Source organism: Elephas maximus, chromosome 9 (assembly GCF_024166365.1).
Source record: "Elephas maximus indicus isolate mEleMax1 chromosome 9, mEleMax1 primary haplotype, whole genome shotgun sequence".
NCBI lineage: Eukaryota > Metazoa > Chordata > Mammalia > Proboscidea > Elephantidae > Elephas > Elephas maximus.
This window is the reverse complement of record NC_064827.1, coordinates 42,257,736-42,263,824: the sequence shown is the minus strand read 5'-3', so window position 1 is coordinate 42,263,824 and position 6,089 is coordinate 42,257,736.

Sequence of the window (6,089 nt, the reverse complement as noted above, 5' to 3'; positions counted from 1 at the left end):
TTACACCACCCAGGGACTCCATAATAATAATAGCAAACTTTTATTCAGTGCTTACTGTATGACAGCCCATGTTCTAAGTGTTTTATGTGTATTATCTCACTTAATTCTCACAGCTTTTCAAGTAGATACTATCATTATCCTTCTTTCACAGATGAGAAAACAGAGAAGTGACACAACTTGCCTAAAGCCACACAGCTGGTAAGTGGCAGAGCTCGAATTCTAACCCAGGGGATCTTAATGACTCTCCGTATCGCAGCTCTGAGTCCAATGGTGTAGACTGCTTAGGCTCTTTTGAAAGCAAGAAACAGAGCCTCCCACAAGCTACTTCAAGGACAGAAGGGGCTATTGTATAGCTCAGCTGCTCTTGGGTCTGGCATCTACCTCTAGTCCAATCAGTTGGGACTGCGGTGGGGACTGGGGTCACATGGCCACCTATTGTCCTTTTAGGTAGTGACGTAGATGAAGCGGTTTCCTTAGAAGGTGCTTCCATGATAGAAACCTGTGGATCAGGTTCTGTCCGAAGTATCATGTTTTCAGGCTAGAGCTACTTTCTCAGCTCTAAATCAGCCGCAGCATAAATAAATGAAGGGCTTTTACTTATACCTGTTGCCATTGAGTCAATTCCAACTCATGACAACTCTATAGTACAGAGTAGAACTCTATAGGACAGAGTAGAACTGCCCCATAGGGTTTCCAAGGAGCACCTGGTGTATTGGAACTGCCAACTACACACCTCTGTAGAGAAGGCATCTTTCTACTCTGCTTCCCTCTAGTCCTGAGAACCTTCTACTTACTTGGCTAGTCCAGAGAGGACAGCATCTGTAGCCATTGATTTGGACACTGGTCAGAAGAAGGAAAGCAAAGGGACAGCAGTCAGTAGAACTGGATTTTCACAAGCTTGGGATTCACTCACTGTGAGACCCGGCAGACCCCTTCGGCTTCTCCCCTCCACTATCTTGTCTGTGTGGTAGGACTCTTAAGTGCTCCCTATTGGCCTCACAGACCACGGCCAACAAGATGAGCTGCCCACCCAACAGCCACTCCACCAGTTCCATCTCCTCTTCCTTGCTGGATGACCTGTGGTTCTGTTTGGATTCTCAGGAAAGTGGTCTTTTCACAACTCCAGTGATGATTGAGCTAAAGAATGGATATAAGATGCCACCTTAGGCAGAGTATCAGCTGAAGGGGGAAGGGCTTCTGGGAAAGATACTTTTCCCTTGATAAAAATTGATCCATGAGGAGAAACTCCTTTTTTCTTACTCTAGGGCTGGGAGTACACTGCAGTCTCTGAAAGAAACAGCAGATTTTGTCCCAAGGTAGAACAGGTGGCTTTCATTCATGTAGGTATCAAAAAGGATGGAAACCCTTTGTGAGAAATGATTCAGCGATTCCTGCCCTGGCGTGGAGTGTGGGGATTAGAAAGAGGAAGTTGAAATAGAAGACCTCTAAACCGTGTCCTGCCATAAGCAGGTAGAATTGTGTGACAGCTTTTCTCTTGTTGTTGCTGTTGTTGAATGCCCTTTAGTAGATTCTGGCTCACAGCAACACCATGTGACAGAGTAGAACTGCCTCATAGAGTTTTCTTGGCTGTAATCTTTATGGATGCAGATTGCCAGGTCTTTCCCCTGCTTAGGTGCTGGGTGGGTTTGAAGAGACAACATTTTGTGTCGCAACTGAGCACTTCACGGTTTACACCAGAGAGAATTTCTCTCTAGAATCTGCCCCATTATGAAGTTGATGAAACTGGCCTAATTTAATAAGAAATAAAGTCAATCTTTCGCTTCATGTTGGCATTCAGACTAGCCCCTGCCTTCTATTTCCTTTGCCCTTTTGACTCAGGATATTCTCTTGCCCACCCCACCACCCACCTCTTCTCCTTAATAACCTGGAGGCCAGGCTTACAGTAGTACTTTTTCTGTGGCTGTCCTGCCCTCTGCTGGATTAGGAAGGGATTGCAGAGACATGGATTTCTGGGAAGGGTCAATTTTCCGGAAAGGGTGTGTGATCGGGAGACCGAATTTCCCTTAGGTCACTCTAAGCTATTTGTTCACCAGAAATCAGGTCCAGGAGACTGTGATCCAATCATAGTGTAGGGTGGGAAGCTTCCTGGAAAATACGACTGACTAGCTTAGAAAAGGTTAGAAGTTGTATGCACCTGTTTTGAGTTTCTTTATTCATAAAGAGATGGAGAGGTGATGAAAGAGAGATCTCATTTGTCTAGCACTAAAAACAAAATTTCCTAGACAAATTGATCTTTAGGACTTGCTAAAGTTGATCAACTTGCTAACAAGGGATCAGCAAGGTGACAAAAGTGCATGTCAGTTCTGAGGGGTATGGAAATTGATGAGTTACATAGTTGGGATACAGAGGACTTGTGTACACAGCTAGCTTAAGGGCAGAGTGAAGAGTAAATCTCTAACTAGATAAAGATTGCAGTTTTGTTATATATGGCTGCAAAATGTCACATTCAAGTCAGTTATTACAGAGGGGGTATGGATCAGGACGGTCTGCAATGCCAGGAGCACTGGCTGTCAATTAGAGATTTAAAAACCCAAGATTAATATCAAAAAGGGGAAAATGTAGAACATAATTTAAAATTCTCATGGAATCCAGACTTTCTGGAGCCATGCAGGTTAGTAGAACCCCTGAAGCTATTGCCCTGAGATAATCTTTAAACCTTAAACCTTCAACCAAAAATATTCCCTGAAGTCTTCTTAAAACCATTGTGGTCTTTCAAATCTATCTATACGGGATCAAACTGACAACAGCAACTTGAAAGATCTCATAGGAAATTTAGGGAGCAGAGAGTTTATGTTAATGAGGGAGGAACAACTCAGAAAAGGAGATTGAGAATGGTTGTACAACTCAAAGAATGTAATCAACGTCACTGAATTGTACATGTAGAAATTGTTGAATTGGTTATGTTTTGCTGTGTATATTCTCAACAACCACAAAAATAAAACACATTATTTTTAAAAATCCAAGATTAAAAAATGCAATACAATGGCAATGGGTTTTTTTGTTTTGTTTTGAAGAAACAATGGATGAGGATACATTTGTGGCTGCTAACTGTAAAGACAAGTTTTAATTTTTAAGAGTGGTATACGATGGTCTCATTGAGATGTATGCATAAACCAGAGGCACAGCACCAAGTCACAAGTATTGAGTTGAAACAGGCCATTTGCCACCAGCAAGCAACATAGATCAAATAGAGTTTACAGCTTTTTTTTATTAGTTTAGGATAAACATTTTTCTCTGAAATTAGTATTACCAGGAACTGAATTTTTCCACATGTTATCTTACAGATAACTGAGATTTGCACCATTAAGTAATCGTAACTTTTCATTTTGGATTTAAACAATGCAGAAAAATGAAAAAACCAAAACCAAACCCGTTGCTGCTGAGTCAATTTCGACTCAGAGTGACTCTATGACAGAGAGAACTGCTCCACAGGGTTTCCAAGGAGTATCTGGTGGATTTGAACTGCTGACCTGTTGGTTAACAGCCATAGCACTTAACCACTATGTCACCAGGGTTTCCAGAAATATGAAGAGATTAAAAAATTAACCCAAATCTCATTACCCAAATGTTAGGTGAACATCACTCCAAGTAGCCTTTATGTGTACATAAGATTAGGGAGAGAAAGAGAGAGAGAGAAAACAAACAGACTCACAGGATATTTTCTGAAAATTTTGGGGCCAAACGTGTTTTGAAATTCAGAATTTTTGTATTTTGGAAAGACAACATGTTGTGTATCTTATCTCCCAGTAGGGTCTTGGGAAGTACTCCATAATTAGATACATTAACATTTCTGCATGTGAATATTCAGACTAAGAGAGATTTATAAAAGACAGCAAATAACTTCACTTAAAGTCAGGACAGATTCTTCTGTCAAATAGCTTTATTAACAAAACTTTGATTTTCACACTTTTTAGATTACAGATTTGGAGGAAATGTGGAACTGTGCTTTTGTAATGGTATCATACAATACATGCCACCTTTTAGAGAAAATGTAATCAATTTAACTGTACCTATAATTGGCCAAATAGAAACTGAAGTGAAACTAAAGGAAATGCTGAACTTTACCTCAATGTTTTTCTTTTTTATTGTGGTAAATATATATGTAGCAAAACATTTGTCATTTCAACATTCTTCAGCTGTACAGTTCAGAGGCATGTTTGTCATGTCGTTCAACCATCGCCCTTATCCTTTCCCAATTTTTCCATCGTACATAAATGTTTCTTTATAACAAGGATATTATTTTCTAACTGATCTTTCTAAAGTTAAAAAAAGAGACAAAGAAAAACATTAAGAGCTTGAAATCATTCTGTTGGAATCATTTCTAATGAGGCTCTTGCCAACATGTTCTCAGTACCATCAAGCCAAACACTCTCCAAGTATTTTGTAACACTGCTATATTCTGGAATGAAGTCCACAGATAACATAATCTACATACACAGGTAATGAAAAAAAATCAATATAATGGCTAATACATAGGAAAAATAAAAAATTATTTTGTCATAAAAAACAGTAATATGTATTTTAATATTTAAATCCTGGAACATTACTATATAATAATGAAAGCATGAGATGCTTGCATCCATGTACAATGAACAAGTTTGGATTTAATAGGAGTCATAAGAACGGAAGCCATGCCATTCAAAGTGAAAAAACAAAGGTGGGATGGACACTAGAATAAAACCTAGTGTGAAGTAATTATGTTATCAGGTGGAAACCCCAGGTTTTGCCCCACGGTGACTCGTATCACCCAATAAACAAGAAACTGAGGTGAGAGAACGTAAAGGTGCCTTTTATTTCGTTGTGCAAGGAAGGAAGCAATCAGGGCTGCTGCCTCCAAGACTGCTTCACTCTGGTGAGGAACAGCTCCTTTTAAGGGGTATTACAAGTAGGGAGCTCATACAAGTTACTTCAGCAACACTCAATCATACCATGCAAGCGCCAGGATTTTCACGGGGTAGGCCAAGCAAAAGACTTGCAATTCTGATGCAGATTGCCAAGCAATGATACTGAAAATGGTGAGGCAGCAGGGCAAAGGAACTGCAATTCTGATGCAGATTGTGAGGCCGGCCAAGCAACGGAACTGGAAATGGCGAGGCCAGCCAAGCAAGCTGCAGTGGAATTTTCACAGCCTGGGGACCTCTGTATTAATTACAGAGCAAACATGCTTGTATAAGAACAATAGGAAAGTAACCATTATACAAATAACAATGACAAATAACGTTATACAAATAACATGGCAAGAAGTAGAGAAAAGGAAGACAGGTGCTATTGTTGCAAATGTGCTGGGCCTGCTTTCCAAGGAAAGTGCTGTAGTAACTTTCTAGTTGTGTCATGGGATGGGAGAGTGAAGGAATATCTCAGACATCTTATAAACTATCTTGGTATCTTGCCGCATGTTGAGGCAAATATTTAGACTCTAATACCTTTGAGACCTTGGAGGCCATGTCCTTCAAGAGCGATGGAAAATAGATGATTTGAATAAAGAAGTAGTATTTAAGAGGTTACAGAAAAGATGTGTGGCAGCCTTTTGGGGGTAGTATCGGATTAAACTGAAATGCAGCAGGAAATCCCCAAATGAATAATCTCAACAAGTGATTTTCACACATTCATTTCTTATCATTGTGCTCCAAATATTTTTTAAAAATTTATGTTGGATGGCAATAAAATGTTTAAGTGGCCTTTATTTTTCAAACTCATTGATATTCCTACATTTCACTGGTCTCTGCCAGTTTAATAAGATATGAATTTAAGTCTGTTAAAAGGAGTCGCAAATCTCTCTTTACACATTTGCATTTGGCTTCATTGCACTTTTAGTAAAGGCACCACCGCAGTAAAACTTTTTCAGCCAAATTCTTAAACATGCTGTAATTTTGCTCTTTCCAAGAAGTGGGTATGCAAATCTTAACTGGGTTCCAAAACTTTCAAAATTAGATCGATTAAATAGTTCCTTGCCTTCAAAGTTTTTTTTTTTTTTTTTAAAGCTCAATGAACTCGTTGTAGAAATGCTGGATAGTGTTCCATCGGTTTCGAATGAATTAATTGTCCAATTCGGTACTGTAAATTTGTTA